This window comes from Gavia stellata, chromosome 20 (genome assembly GCF_030936135.1).
Source record: "Gavia stellata isolate bGavSte3 chromosome 20, bGavSte3.hap2, whole genome shotgun sequence".
NCBI classification, from domain to species: Eukaryota; Metazoa; Chordata; class Aves; order Gaviiformes; family Gaviidae; genus Gavia; species Gavia stellata.
The window spans coordinates 9,049,321-9,065,414 of NC_082613.1; the positions used below are offsets into that span (position 1 = coordinate 9,049,321).

Genomic DNA, 16,094 nt, shown 5'->3' on the forward strand with positions numbered 1-16,094 from the left:
GCTTTGAGCAACCTGGTCTAGTGGAAGGTGTCCCTGCCCATGGCAGCGGTCTCTTCCAACCCAAACCATTCTATGATTCTATGTTCCCTATTTCTTGTTTCCCATTTGCCTTTTCCTGTTATTTTATAGACCCTGCTTATCCCCTCATGATACTCAGTCTTGTCTTTTTAGTTTCCTCAGACAAGAAGCCACACCACACCTTGCTATTCTAAAAATGTTAGTAGCAGACTATAGTAGAACAATAGAACTCCATACAATGTCTTAAATATTCATGTACTGGGGATTTATGTAGTGGCATTTCAGTTTTCAGTTCCTTTCTTAATACCATTGCAATACTCTACGTGCCTTGTTTTGGCCACCACAAAACACCAACTTGACATTTACAGAGAATTTTTCATTTTATGTCCCTGGTTTTACAGTTCCACATAAATCAGCTTTTCTTAATTACATCCATATTCATTTCCTATGAAGGCACAAATACTCTGCTAATGTACTTTCTCTATTATGCTTTCTTAGGAATCGGTGTCTGCAAGCACTCAATCATTTGGCAAGAACAGGGGTTTTAATTCCTTCCTGGCTTAAATCAGTATACTTCACGGATATATTTGGTTGGGCATGTTTAATGAAGAGGGGGAAGAAGATAACTCATATTTTGCACCAGTAATATTCACTGTCCCCTGAACGGCAAACTGATTACCTCCATGGGCAGAGATCTGGGAAGATCTCTTGTTCTGTTATTGTGGACTAGAGATTCAATGTGATGTTTGAAAAATCTTACACAGCAGGCTCAGTTGTTCAAACAGCCAAAGCACATGCTAAACTTCAGGCATGCAGTCCCAACAGACTTGAAGAGGAATGAGTTGTGGAGTTTTGCATGGCATGTCATTAAGATATCCTTGACCTAAGTTTGGTGTTTGCACTCTGGTTTGAGAGTACTTCTGAATGCACATCCCCAGTCAGAGCTCTGCTGAGTGACTTACGCAGCCCTGTATTAGCATGAAGCTTTTATTGGACAATGGGAAGCCCCCACTGTGAGATGAAACACGTAACTGGGGGCTACTAAAATTGATACTGCCTTTTGTCGAAGGACTTAGCACCTGATCAACTATACTACACGGCAGCTGGACTGTGAGCAGCTGTGGTTTCCTCATGCCCTAACACCCTCAATAGCTCTGCCTCAGGGATATGCAATACAGGTTCATACCCTGCGGTATGGATTTTGTCACTCACAGTCATATGAAGATTTAGGTATGTAATTCACAAGGTCAAGCAGTTTAATCCCTCTGACATAGATTATTATGATCTTGAACGTGGGACAACCACTTCAGACAACCAAGGCCTGTTTAATGTATCCAACTTAATGTGAAACCAGTATCAAAATGAGATCCCTAGCTATCTGTTTTGGGTCTTGTGGGTGAGGATTTGTCTAATCTGAGGTTGGAGGGAGTTGGCTTCAGTTTTGTATTGTGTTTTTTTAAAATCTGAGGCTTTAATCTGAGCCTGCAATAAAACTGTACCTAGTTGCCAACATAAGCACTACAATAAAACATATTTTCCAGTGGACTGTGTAGAAAGCCAACTGCAAGGTTGCACAACCTTCTGCATATCAACAGTAAAAAATAACGATGACTAATCAATAATATTTATTTAAGGGTCTATCAAGATTCCAACTATAAGCATGGATTGAAATCTTGGCACAAATGAACTAAATGACAGATTGCATACTGAGTTCAATACGTTGATGACTTCAGCAACAGCTTTTCAATGGTTAGGATTCCAGAGTTGTAGGCAAATTTTAATGTTAAGAACAGTATGAACAGCATATAGGCAGACAAGAGGATTGCTTATCAAACTTTATCATTTTTTTACCACATACTACCTCCAAGGTGCTGTGCTGTAGAAGACATGAATAAAGAAGGTAATCACAGAACTTCTGTAAAGCACAGAAACTTTTTAAGCATCATTTCCTCCTCTATTCCTGCCACATTTTCTCTTCTTTCTTCAGGCATGGTGGCCATTTATAACTTCTTATAGATTGTGATTGTTACTGTTCAGGGGGAAATACATTGGGACTGGAGAGAAGGAAACCAAATTGCAACCTTTAATCCAAAATTAGATCTGAAAACTCAGCCCTTGAGAGAGGGATTTCAACAAAGCAGCAGTGGGCAAAGATCATAAAATGGAAGGTTATCCCTCCAAGACTAGTTGCACTGACTGTTCAATAGAAACTGGTATCAATGGTGCATCACAATAAAAAACAAACAAAAACCAAAACCACCTTGTGTTTGACTCTCAAACTTCTTTCCTGTTTTGATTTTTTGCAAACATGTCACACTCCTAGGAGGTGAACCAAGACAAAACCACAGCTGAGAACTTGATGTTTCCTGGGAAGCTGAGGATGGTTATCTACCTCCTAAAACACCGTGGTCTCAGGAAGGGGAAGATCTAAGAACTACATGATACTTCTACTTATGTTCCAGAACAGGAAAGATCTTGACTGAGCTCCTAGTCGCTGCTTGAGAATGCTTTGGGGTCTTCTGTCCCACTACTTCTGTGCAACTACTGGGGGGATACCCAGGAAGAAAATAACCAGATTTACCGTCTAGATGGTGAATTTCATGTCATGACTGCAACGTGTTTGAAGAGCTCTCGATTCTACTCCAGTTTTCCATTCTGCTTGCTCTTGCAAAGAAGGCATATGGCAGTACTTTTGATGGGTGGATCCTGTCAAAATAATTATATTAGTTATTGTACAATGCAGGGGAAGTAAAAAAGACGAGCTGCTTGAAAGTGATAGATTGAAATACTGAAGTTAGGTGATTTTTCAATTTTAATCAATGTCTTTCGTTAAGTAAATCCTATCTGAATGCAGTGTTTCTGAAAGCATTGACAACATGTAAGACATCAATCCTATATCCACAGAAATAATGTAGTTTGTCGTGGCAGTACGGCATCACCTCCAAAGGACATGATACTTAATAACCATCTCCCGAGTGAAATCAACCTTTCCTTTCAAGTTATCCCAACCAACTAAGCAAACCTATGTTAAGCAGCTCTAATCACAGACCTGCTCAATATGAGTATCTTCTTAAAAAACAAGGAGAAACAAAGAAGTGTACTGTGTGTCAAGGGATAGTTCTTCCCTACTTTCATCTTAATACAAACTAAATTTGGTTCCTTCCTGCTGACTTTTCCCAAAGTCATCTTCATGGAAGAAGGTTAGAGAATACTGACAGATTATGAAGTGTCTAAACAATATAGGAGCTAGATGGCTTAATGGCTCTTAAAGATCATCGTGAGACCAGTGATCTTAATGCTGCTGAGGATTAACTTGTTTGTATTTATTATATAATTAATTATGTTAGGTGCCTAGTTGTCTTAATTATTTTGCATTTGAATAAAATACAAACATAGTACTGCTGCTAGACTAGTACAATTACAAATGTGGGCACAATTTTGACCTGAATCAGTAGCACAACACGTGCTCAATTATACCTATTCAACTTGGGAATGCTAATTGTCTCCCCTCTGGTGTTAAGTGTTTAGTCTCTTGCAATGCTATGATTTTACTGATTTTTCTAGTGGCCATAGTCTATTGTGAGAAACAATACCCACTTCTGTAATATAAAAAGTATATTAAGACTATTATCATCAACTTTTGTTTCATTTTGTTTGCCTCACTCTGTACACACAGGAGAAAAATGGGCTCAAAACTCCTTTTCTCCTTCTTCCCCACTGCTTGAATTTTACCTTTAAAATCAATCTTTTCCTACAAACTTTGTATTCTCACCTTTCTTTTCTAACTCGCTGTTGACAACTGTCACACTGTGCAAACCATCATGAAAACTCTTACTGAACTAAATGAGAACAAGATCTTGTCCATCATTTGAGGACTGCTTTCCACATATACCGTCTCATCCTTCTCATTTTTTTCAGCCCTGTCCTTGCAGACTTTACCCCAAAGCAGGCAATCGCTCACATTGGCTCAAACTGCTGCTGCTACCTAATCTTTCCCTCCTGTTGTTCTCTCCCTTGCCTTAAAAAAATTTGCCTGCATCACCCATCTCACGTACTGAGTGGGTATTTCTGCCTTCTGATGCTCTTCTTTCTATCCATATCTAATTTAATTCCCTCTCACACCAAATTCCAGTTTCTGAACTCTTCACAAATTGCTTTCCATACTCTTTTTCGGCCCTAATTCTGGACTGGGTACCACCACCATGGCTGGAAACACTGTTTCCAGCTGGAAATTCCTTGATATTGTTGATATTGAGGAAGTGGTTAGAGGGCTCTCCATCTTCAGCTGCGCTGGCTGCCAGCCTAGCCTGGAGGCTTCTTCTGATAAGTATCAAGGAACTACAGCAAGATACAAAATTACTCTGATACTTATACTTGCACCCAGAATTCAGGACATGGAAAGATGTCCAAAAGCCTATTCAGTTCTCCTGCCTGGATTCCAACTATTTCTGCTTGTGCTACTGTATCCTTTGCACATATCTTCATGTTGTGTTCCTTCCCTTAAGTATCTATCAAATGTAATTTCTATTTCCAGTTGTATTATCATGTTCCATTAAACTCAGTTCCTCTAACCTTCAGACACGTCTCACTATGTTTTCTCAAATTCAACCCTTAGATTACAAGGTCTATGGGTCAGCGATTTGTTTTTCCCATGCTATTTTTTTTTTTACACTTTTTTTCCCTGTTTTTTCTCAGAAATTTCTTTTCTATGTGTCATAAATCCATGCTAGAGCCCTAAAGTATGGTGGTGACAGATACAGTCAGTTAAATGGGACAATCCTCTCCAACCTTGCCCATCTTCCAGGCGTAATAACCAAGGGACTTAAGAATGTGTTGCAGCCTCAAATCTAAATCAGTGCTTGCTAATTCCATTTTTCTGTTACTACAATTCATTTTCTCAGTTAAGTGTTCTTCTATACGACCAAAAGCATCATACGGATGTACAGCTCTCAGTAGGCGAGGCAACTGCAGTAGCTCTCATCCTTCACTCCAAACCTTTTAGAATTGTTTATCATCATGGTTTGTTTTCTTCTTTCAGAAAGAAAGAAAGTTTGTGTAACAATACTGTATTAAATGTGCTGCAAACATTTCTCCCTTTCTTCTAAAATTTTGAATAATTTTAAGATGAAAACAGAAGTCTGACCAGTAAGAGACAAGTTAGGTAAATAAAAGTGTGTTATAATGCACCGCTAATAAGCGATGGCTAAAAAGTGGTCAGTGGTAAAGCGTGAATAAAAACGTCTCGAAATAGGAAGGTCCTAACGTTTTTTTGGGGTTGTGTATTTTAGTCGATAGCAATCAAACTGGCTTAAGCGGCCATGAAGTTAGTTGATAGCTTCTGAATATGGTACTGACTTAACAACGTTTCAGAAATGTTTTCCAACATACTTTCTTAATTGCGCCATCAAAGAAAAAATAGCTACTCTTGGAAGGCAAACTGAAGTTGTTACAGAAAAAACCAAACCAGCTTTCTCTGCTTTCCTTAGTTGAGACATTCCACCTATGTATATCGCAGAGGAACTTCTACGTACCTCAGTTCTAGAAACCCTTGTAATGCTAAAGCACAAGCTTTGTTTTTGCAGGTAAGTTTTGTCTATTTCCATTCTGTTGTAAAAGAAAGACTCTTTCTGTGACTTACTGATTCTTATGGCCACTAATGTGAAGATACCATGAGAGTACCTGGTGAAATAAAGGTGTGATTTGCAGACAGTGACAAGTAGCGTACTTCTAAATTCTGCCGAGCTAGAAAGTCTTAAAGTAAGCTAACAAATACAATAAAATGTCACTAAATTCTTCATAAAAGCTATTTATGTGAATTGTGATAAACACAGTGGCGTACACATTTTCAGGGTATCAGTCACTTGAAAATGTAGGAGATCCTTGAGTTTTATGAAGTCTAAGTAATTTATGACAACTTTTCTACGCTTTTATATATGCTTTTATACTTCAGGCAATGATTCAAAAACACGGGACTTCTCTTTCTAGTATAGAAAGGCTTAACTATAATACATGCCACTGACTCAGAAAGGTTTTGAACGCTGAGGATGGAAGGATTTACACTTTACTTCATCCTTCAAGTGTTTGTGTACTTTTGAAGTACCAAAAGCCATCATTCTCTTTCACTCGTAGAATGTTTTTTTACTGTGCTATAGATTTGGGCCTCGTTTCTTGAAGAGATCTTGAGCACGTTTGTCTCTATCCACAAGGAAGAATCGCATGTGGAGTCTTGTCATGACCCAAGTGTTACCGCTCTGGAATGACACTGGTGAAGTCGATTATCTGTCTACTGCACGTATGTGTGCGTGCACACGTACGCACGGAGCTCACCAGAAGCGTGACACGCACCCACCTTTGGGCCACTGCTTGCCGTCAGCGAATGAAGCCCAAGTACGGTAAATTTAGATCTCAGAGAGCAGCAGTGTGTACCTCAGACAGGTCCGCTGTCACCTCACCACATTTCCTGATCGATCTCCTCGTAGTTTATGAAAGACTTTGCCGTCTGGGACCCTACTGAGGCACCAAAACAGCCGCCGCCCAACTCGAAGCCCCCCTCCCTCCGGCCGAGCCGGGCCTGCGGCTTACCGCGGGTCCGGGACCGACCAGCCCGGCCGTCCTGCAGGCCGGGGCGGTGGCTCAGGAAGCGCACACCCGGGCCCGGGCCGCTCCCAGGCGCCCGCCCGACGCCTGAGGCGGGCCGCCTCGAGGCCGGCGCGAAGGGGAAGGCGGCCCCGGCCCCGGCCCCGGCCCCGGCCCCCCGGGCCGCGCCGCCGGCTGCGCTGTCCATGGTGTGAGGCGAGGCGCGGGCGCCGGGGGCTCCGCCGCGGGGCGCGGGGCGGGGCGGGGCGCGGTCCCCGGGGGCCGCCGTGCGCGGGGTGGCCCCGCCCCGCCCCGGGGGCGGGCTGAGGGCCGGCGGCGGCGCGCGGAGCGGGGCGGGCGCGCCCTGAGGCGCCGCCGGGGCCGCCGCTCTCCGCGGCACGAGACCGTGTGCTGCCGGCCGCGCGGTCACGTGCGCGCAGCGCGGTCACGTGGGCGTGTTGCTCGCCAGGCGCCTGCCCCCGCCCCGGCGGCGGAGGCCCCTCAGGACAGGATGTAGTCCCGGCTGGGGGCGGCGGAGGGATAACCGGGCGGCGTCAGCTGCCTCTCCGGACCCAGCCGCAGGGCGCGGCGCCTCCTAGCGGGGCCGGGGTAGATCCCGCCGCCGGCGGCTCCCTCCGTTTCTCTCGCGAGAGCCCACCCCCCACCACCCCCCCCCGCCCCGCCTCGGCGGAGTTATGTAACCCGCCCGCCCGCCGCCGGCGGGGCGCGGCCCGCGGGGCGGGATGGGGGCCAGGCCAGCGGGAATCCACCGGGGCTCGGGCCCCCTCCCCCCCGGGGCGCGGCCCCCTCCCCTCCCGCCGGACAATGAGTCCCGTATGCTAATGAGAGTCTCGCGTCACTTCCGCTCTTTCTCGGCCGCCATCTTGGCCAGGGCAGGTTCTGGGCAGGAGGGACCCGGCTGTATTGTCTGCAGGGCGCCCAGGGAGCCCCCCCCCCCCCTCCCCCCCCCCGCCCCGGAGCCCCACACCCCCCGCCCCGGGGACCGAGCCCAGTGAAGCCGCCGCCGCCGCCGCCCCCGCCCCCCGGGACCCGCTCACCATAGGCCACCCCCCGCACACTCGCCCCCCCGCCATCCAGCCCCCTTTGTCTCCCCCGCGCCGCCGCCGGCTCCGCTCCGCCCGCCCGCCCAGGGACCCGGGCGGCGCCAGGGAGGCAGCTCCGCGCACCCCCACCCCCAGCCAGAGGTGCCGGGGGAGCGCCCGCCCTCGCTGCTGAGGAGAGCCCCAGTCAGGTAGGTGTGTGCGTGAGTCCGCGGTCCGACCCGGGCGGGGGCAGCCCCCGCCCGCCCCCTCTCTCCCTCCCTCCCTCCCTCCGCCCGGCGGTGCCGCGGCCCCCGGCAGCCCCGTCCCCCAGCCCGGCGGCGGGGCGGGAGTCCCGCGCCCGCCCCGAGGGGCAGGAGCGCCGCGCCGTGCCCGCCGCCCTGCCCGCTGCCGCCGGGGGGCTGCGGAGTTGGCAGGCGGGCCCCCTCCCCCGGCCGCACACATGTTGAAGAGACTTCGCCGCCTTACGGAGGCCGGTTCCGCTCCGGCCGGCTGCGGGGACCGCTACGCTGCCGGCTTCCCTCCCTCCTGCCCGGGGCCCGCGCGGCAGATGCAGTCCCAGCCTCCTCCCTTCCCCCTCCCGGTAGGGGGGACCGCACACGGATGTGTCCCGAGAGCGGCTGCGATGGCGAGGGCTGCGCTGGCGGTAAGGCGAGGTGGAGCGGGATGACGAGTCGGTGAATGGGTCCGGCATCCCGGCGCTGCCCGCAGCGCGCCGGCAGCCGGGCGCCGGTCCCCGCCGGCGGAGTTGGCGCTGGAGCGAGGTCGGCGAGCAGCGCCGGCTGCCGTGCGATGAATGGGGAGCAGCCTCGCGCCGGCAGCCGCGGTGGCTCTGCCCGCGGGAAAAGGCGCGATCGGCGGCTGCTATCCTGAGCCGCGCACCAGCTGCAGGATGGAGCAACCTTGACTCACCCATCCCTCCTTTCCCTACCCTGGGCTATAGTTACCGACAGCCCTTTCTCAGACAAAGGCGGGGGAAATCAAACCCTAAAGCCTCGCTCTGCTGCCGGGAGCTGCACCCCCCTTGTCACGCACCCCCTTCACTTGGCGGCTGCGGCCCGGGGGCGGGGGAGGCGGGGGGGGGGGGGGGGGGGGGGCGCGAGATTTCCAAAACAAGTACCACGGCGTACGCGATGCTGGTGGTGCCCCCTCGCCCCCAGCCCCCCCCCCCCCCCCCCCCCCCCCCCCCCGTTACATCGGTACTGCTGCTCCCGGTTGATGGCCGTGGAAGAAAAATACCAGCCCCCACCCAAAATGCACCGCAGCCCAGTCGGCGGCGCGGAGTGCGGGAGGGAGGCAGTAGGGGGCGCCCTCCCCTCGCCGGGCAGGGCTGCGGCGGGGCTGGGGGGGGCGGGCGGGGGAGGGCCGGCGGCGCGGCCGCAAAGCGCCGTCTGCAGCCCCGCCGCCGCGCTCCGGCCCCCTGCGCCGGGCGGGACGGGCCCCGGCGTGCTGCTGGCATCGTACCTGCCGTCCCGGAGCCGAGCTCGCTCGCCCGCCCGCTGGGGGCCTCGGGGCCGCTGCCGTCGCGGTCGGGGGGCAGCGCTGGGGGTGGCACGGGAGAGGTGGGCGGCGGGGGGGTGAGAGGGCCTGGAGCGGTTGTGCAAGGCTCGTGCGCGAGGCTCTGTGCAGGATGATAGTAACTGTATCAAAACTTGGTTGTGGCTTGTGGTGCCATTTGCTTTATAAACTTGCATGGCTTTTTTCACACGTTCTGAGCGCATGGCTGCAGCGGCAGAAACTTACAGCGTGGGGCGTTGCTAAAGCATCGAGTGCTTTGTCTGGGGCCATAGGCGAGAGTCCGGATAGCTGGGCACTTTGACGTTTTGATGGTCTTTGTTTATTGGGTGTATTTAAGCCATTTGCTAGGTGTGAAAGAGGTTTTCATTCCTTTTAGAGCCGTTCACTTTTTTTTAAGTTGTTTTTACTAGCTATGTTTCTATTTATTTTTACTACTGTTTTCTATTTCTGTTTGGAGGTTCAAGGTGTGAGATAACGGAGACGCGCCATTCCTACCTGTCAGGGTAGCATGGACCAACCTTAGCTGGCTCCTGTGTCGCACAGCCTGTATGTGCTGCAGGCCACCAGCGTTGTTTCCTCTTGCAGGGTCTCAGCTACTTGGGAAAAACTTTGACTTGGGGACTCTGGTAACTCTAATAATTACAAGTTACCATCCTTCTAGGTGAGAAAGATGGATCATCCTGTTTAAAAAACAGAAAAGCTTTTTATTTTCTTTTTTTGCTTTTAGTAACAAAACAAACCAAAGCTTGGTTCCTTTTTAGATGTGCGTTCGCAGATGCTGGGCAGTAATTTGATATCAGCAGATCAACGTCTACCATGATATGCGTTGAAATGTTAAAACATTAAAAAGAGACAACAGAAGAGAAACGTACTGTTGTTAATAAAATGGCACTTGGGGCTGATGGGTTGTAACATGATTGTTACCTTTCCTGAAGATTATTACAGCAAATAAATTTCGGTCAAAATGGAGGTGTCCTGTTTGACACACAATGAATAACTTGTTCTCCTCCAAAAGTAATACTAAGCTAAATTGTACTATTTTTAATAGTAAGCTGCCCTTTACTAAAATTAATATTATTTCTTAATTAACTTTTAAAAATGACTTTTTGGTATCTAATAGAAATGAGATGCATTCAGTGTTTGGGGACAACTCTCTGAGATCATTGCAAACTGATCTCTTTCTAATGCCCCATTATTTAAAAAAATTTTTTTTTTTTAAAACTTGAAGTGATGGTCCGTCAGACAGGTTTATAGAAAGCATCTCTTTAGGCTACTACTATTTATGCTTGAAAGTATATTGTGTGGAACTACTAGAGCTTAAAAGTCATAAAGAGCTTGTAAGATCACTTGTGTTAAGTTTTAGGAGGGAGATGATGTTTGGATATGCAAGGAAAGGGGAAGGTGAAAGGTGGCTGCATTCGCCTGTAGGTAAGACAGACAAGTGGTGAACAGTGTCCGCTGCTCAGTGCTTAGGAATGAAAAACCTTCACAGGAGAGGAACTTCTTGACTGTTTTGGAAGTTCATGCCCTACAGCATTAAGCATTAGCTGCACAAACAAAACATCTAGGAAGACTGTGCTCTTCAGGATGAGATGAATAACTTAATTTTTTTTCTGTATATGTAGGATAGAAGTTACCAGTTGTCAGAAGATGCCCATTAGCATTTTCAGAATTGGTATGTGTCACAGTGGTATATTACCACAGCATTTTAATTAAGCTTTAATAGTATAAAGTATCATTTGTTAGGTACTTACCAAACTGAACTCCACAGTTACTGAATTCGCTATTAAATTCTAGATGAATGCACGTACAAATTTTCTGTGGAAGGTAAGTTTTGCTTCTGACACACTGCAGAGTGAATAATAGATGATTATTCCCAACCCAGTTTTACCACTCCATAATAATAGTAAATATTGAAAGTAAATATTAAAATTTAAAGTAGCATTCCTGGAATACATAATTATATCAGAATCCTATCAGTAGTCAAAACTCATATAGTCCAAATGTGTATTTTATAACTTTTTAGTAAGATGGCAGCTGATTTTTCTGCTGTAAAGAAAGAAATTGGAACAAATGATTTTGTGGGAGCAGAGACAGTGCTCATGGGTTAATGTATTTATTTTGAGGTGAATGCAAATAAGATTTACTGGCTAGATAGGAAATTCGTTGGGGTTTTTTGTTCTTGGGGTTTTGGGGTTTTTGGGTTGGTTTTTTTTTTTTCAGAAGGGGAAGTTATCTTTGCTCCACTACTTGAAATTGGTTTGAGAGAGACAAAATTTTATACATCAGGAATGAACAAAACAGCATCAGATATGATGAGGGTCATATTCTAAATTCTGTAGGACAGGGGTGCCAGGAGAGAGGCCGTGAATAACTGTGGGGCTGCAGCTGATCAGCTGATTAGTGTGGTCCACAGGTGTCACTTGATCTGCTTTATCTGCATGGGCAAAGATGGGGTATTTTTAAAATTATTAGTTCAGCTGAGTTTGTATGTTAATAACACAATGTTTGCTGTGATTTTTTTTAAGATGCATGTAACAGGCTTGTTTAAAAGAGATAACAGCTGACTATGTTGGCCTGCATCTAAACAAGCACCACAGTATTTTTCATTCTATTAAATTAAGATCTACTATATGCTTAGATATATTTTCTTTTTTATATGTTGGGCATGGTTTTTATTAACATAATTGTAACAGTATACTTGTTAATATGGAGGTAGTCCTGCTCATATAAATAAGTATGTTTATACAAGTGTATGTTTCCTAATAATAGTATAAGCTGTGGAGATAAGAATAAAAGGTACTGGTTTAAGGATAATGTAAATGTATGTATATGCATTGGAAGAAAAAGAACCCCTGATTATGTTAATTGAGTTTAAAAAAAAAAATCCTATACCTTCTGTATATGTAAAAAGGTTTGTTTTGACTCCCCTGACCCATTTTGGGAAGAATACCCTTGCTTTACTAGTCAGGATGGCCCAATTGACCTGTTCATTTTGAGCTTTCAGGAAGTACTTAGATCTGCTATAAAAGCCAAATAAATGTTCTAGATTTGAATAAAAACATTTTTAGAGAGGGTGTAACTCTTATTTATCTACCTGGGGGCCATATGCTTCAAGGAAAAAATGACATTGTTCAGAGCTTCACTATATAGCTAGCTGATGTTGAAAGGCAAACATGAGGCTCGAATTTAGTGTCTACTTTTGAATGTGTATGATGGTTGATGGTTTTGAATAAGAGTGGAATAAATACCATTTTTTCTGCAGTGAGTCACTTTCAGTTACCACCATTTATATCCTTTTTTTTTAAAGGTGGCATTAAAGATGATTTGGATGAAAACTGATACTGGCTGTTGGGTCCTAAACCTGTGTAGTTGACTCTATGAACACATCACACCTGCAGGTTCCTGACTATTCAGATCATGTGGCAAAATGTTTCATTTAAAATCTACTTCTCAAGTAGTATCTAAAACAATTTACAAGAAGTAGAAATTAAGTAACTGTGTAAATAGCCGGTCCACTGAAGTAGCACTCTTCAGCTCATCCAGTCATTTAAACGTAGGAAAGGGCATGCTCTCAAGCCTGGCTTCACTGTTTGATGTTTCTTCCCTACTCCCAGCGCCTCTTCTCTCTTTCAGGCCTCATCCTTCAGGCATTCTTTCTTTCACCCCTTTTCACCTCTTCTGTGTATAGATTTCTGATGTGACTCTGGATCTGATAGTTCTTTGCTTGTGCTGCAGCTGGGCCAAATAAGTTGTTAGTGATGCAGATTCATAGCAGCAACAGTAAGGGGGCAAAATGTCTCTTGAAATCTAAGTAGGCAAAATAATTGTCTTAAAATGCTTTTTTCCCCCTAAAAAGTAAAACTTAAGTTTGTGATCTTTTGTTTTGTTTTGTTTCCCCATTCCTGCTGCTGCTGCTATGAAGCCTTTCGAATATTGAAGGTTCCTGAGTCAGACCGAAGACAGCAGTAGCTGAGGTGGATTAACGCTGGAATGTAGTCAGGGATTGGAACACTTGGGAGCTATGCTTAGACAGAAAGGGAAAGAGGTAAGAAATGTGAAGTGGTAAGACTGATTTTAAGCTCTTGTTTACAGACTTTACCCAATCATGTAATGCCAGCTTTTGTGCATAGCGTGTGTGAAGTGGTAAGGCAAAGGAAAAACAATTAGCATCAGCCTACTTCACCGACTATTTTTACACTCAGATGCTAGCCAGTTGGTGAGATCCTTTCAATATCTAATATATCTACTATCTGAGAAAGCATGTATTGGCAGGGTTTTGGATGAGCTTGTAAAAGTATTTGTATGCTCTCTTTTGTTTCGTTGATTTGTTCTGCCACTTATACCAGCATGCAAGCAATGCATTTTGCTAGTTAGGACACAGTAAGGGATGCAGTTTCACTGTTGGTTTAAATATATCTGTGTGCTGCCACTGGAAGGGGTGGTATGAGCCACACTTCCTGCCACCTTACTTGTACCAGTCCTAGCACTTCTGCTTGGGTGAGTGAAGGAACTGCTCCACCTGAAAAACACTCCTTTTCAGCTGGTCTCTGCTCTGGCTGCTGACACAGTGGTGATGTCAGGAAAACATGACACAGAGAAGACAGGACTACCATTTTCACTTGCAGTCTAACCTGATTGCAGTTTCACAATTGGTGTAATCCAGTCATAAATTACATGTATATTGATTACATGCTTCGTTCTTGCACATTTTACAGAGACTTCTGTGCCGCTTTGTTTAATTACTCAAATGTTTTTGTGAGCTTTGGATTGAAAAATTCAAGGTGATTCTCGATTTAATTTAAATGGTAACTGCTAATTCATGAAACATGATTATATTTCCAAAATAATTTTTATTCTGGGTTTGTTCGTGCTTAGCTACAATCTAGATGAGAATTATTTTGGAATTGTAGAGCATATTCATGCAGCCTTTTTTCCTGATCACTGAAGTGTGGATATCATGGTGTAAGCAAATAATGTCCTTCGTGCTTCAATGATCTCCAGTCTTGATTTCAAATTTCAGCAAGATGTGCAGGCTTTATTACATTTCAAACTGAAATCTTTAAGAAATAGCCCTAAACAAATGAAGCTATCATATTGAGTATGTATGTTACATACTGATTTCACTGTACATATGTGGATGCATATAAATGTTGATCCTCTGAGATCTTGAACAGTCACAAAAGGTACTATTTAAGATGGCAGTAGGTGTGTAAGCCTACTTCTTGAGCTGTTAGTGCCTCTAATTTAAAATTTCCTATACACTGAAGTATAGCATGCCCTAGAGAATGGATGCCATTTAAAACTGCTTTACAGAATGCAGTAGAGATTGCCAGAACTGCTGTGGTTTTTATCATGTGCATTCAAAAGATTCTTCTTTAGAAAATGTTCAAATTTAGCTAACAGCGTTCTTTAACATACTTCAGCCTATGTCATCAAAATAAGAAAACCCAACAGAAATTCCCAGCAGAGCGTAAGATAGCAGATTATTAATCAAGAATAGAAATAAGGAGTTGTGGTTCCCAGAGCAATTGAAATTTGGCTATTTTGTGTTTTATATTGGGGCATAAAAATTACGCAGTGTACAAACTTTTACTACTAAACAAAAGTTGATAAGGAAATAGTTAATTCCCTTTCAGTTTTGCAGTTAGTGTACACACCCACCAGATGGAGCTTCTGGCACCAGTGGAAAATTCCAGAAATCGAGCAAGAATGAGAAGTGTGTGAATGACTTAGAAGATCCCTGTCTGCTGGACTGCAGAAGATATTTTTTTAACCTTTAAATAAAAAATTAATGGAGAGTAAGACATATCAGCCTTACTGATTCTTTTCGCTAGAACTGTCTCCCATAGAAGTTTTACATCCGATGGGAAGTTGGAGTTCTTGGTGCAAGTCACCAAGCTGAAGCCAGACAGTAAGCTCCAAAACCAAGAGATAAAACAGTTTCATAAGCCCTTGCTGAAAATTGCATATAACCACTGAAACGGCATGTTAAGATTTTTAGCCTAAGACTTTCCTCCACAGGATTTTAAGTGGGGTGTTTTGAATTTTTTAGTACCACATTTTAGATGGGCTTATCTCCTCTCCTGAAGAAATATTTACATAGGATGTCCAGAGAAGTGGTGTGAAACAGTCTTTTTTTGTTTGACACACAACTTGAAATTTTTTTGAAGGTAGCTAATTTAATCCCTGAAGTTATTTTAAATTTTTTTTTTTTTTTTTTGACAAAGGGACTTTTAAGAAATAAACTGTTTGACTGTGAGGGGGAGATGGGGTGGTTTCATGTGCACACTGCTGCAAAAGTTTTACAATGCTTTGACCAGATAGCAAAATACATGTGTTGATTTCCTTCAGTTCCAATAATCTTAGTTTTAAAACAACATGTCAGGTTTTTCCAGAGGGTTTGATTTGGGTTTTCTGTTCACTTTATATCTTTCTAATGTGCCTAGTCCTGGTTTGGATACAGACGCAAGTTAAAGGACCTTGGATATAGACACAACTTAAAGGGCTTGGGGGCTTGTGCTTGCTGATGTGCTAGATGAAGGTTGAATTTAAGTCCTGGGTCTACCACGGCAGCTGTGCACACAGAATTATCTAGTTGGAGTTGAGAGGTGTTTATTAGAGGTTAGCTGAAGACCAGCATGTTACACGGGCAGAAGCTTGGTGTTGCAGATGGTTGAGCTGATAGGGCTAAGGAAGTGCTCTCTGTTTAAAATGTTGCCATGAGAGCGCATGCTGTTACAAAACAGCCTCCATCCTAGGATTATAGCGGGCTTGAAAAATGAACCCTTAGTTGTCCGGCATTTCAGATGTGCTGTTAAACTGCAAATCTCATTACCTTCAGAGGAGATGTGGGTGCATAGCCCTCTGAAAACTAGGCCAGAAGTGCTTAAGTAAGGAGGAAAGAGAAGAGTCCAACAG

General features: G+C 45.2%; 1 protein-coding gene across 2 annotated transcripts in view; it reads left to right on the forward strand.

Annotated features, from left to right (window-relative positions):
• Nucleotides 1-13,091: 13,091 nt before the first annotated feature.
• The window catches only part of ADNP (activity dependent neuroprotector homeobox), a 28,048-nt gene continuing 25,045 nt past the window's right edge, over nt 13,092-16,094 (forward strand). The window contains exon 1 of one of the 2 annotated variants that reach the window (XM_059827230.1): nt 13,092-13,221. The gene's annotated coding sequence lies outside the window, so the exon portion shown is untranslated. The remainder of the gene's footprint in view (nt 13,222-16,094) is intronic. The other variant, XM_059827231.1, reaches the window with a different exon arrangement.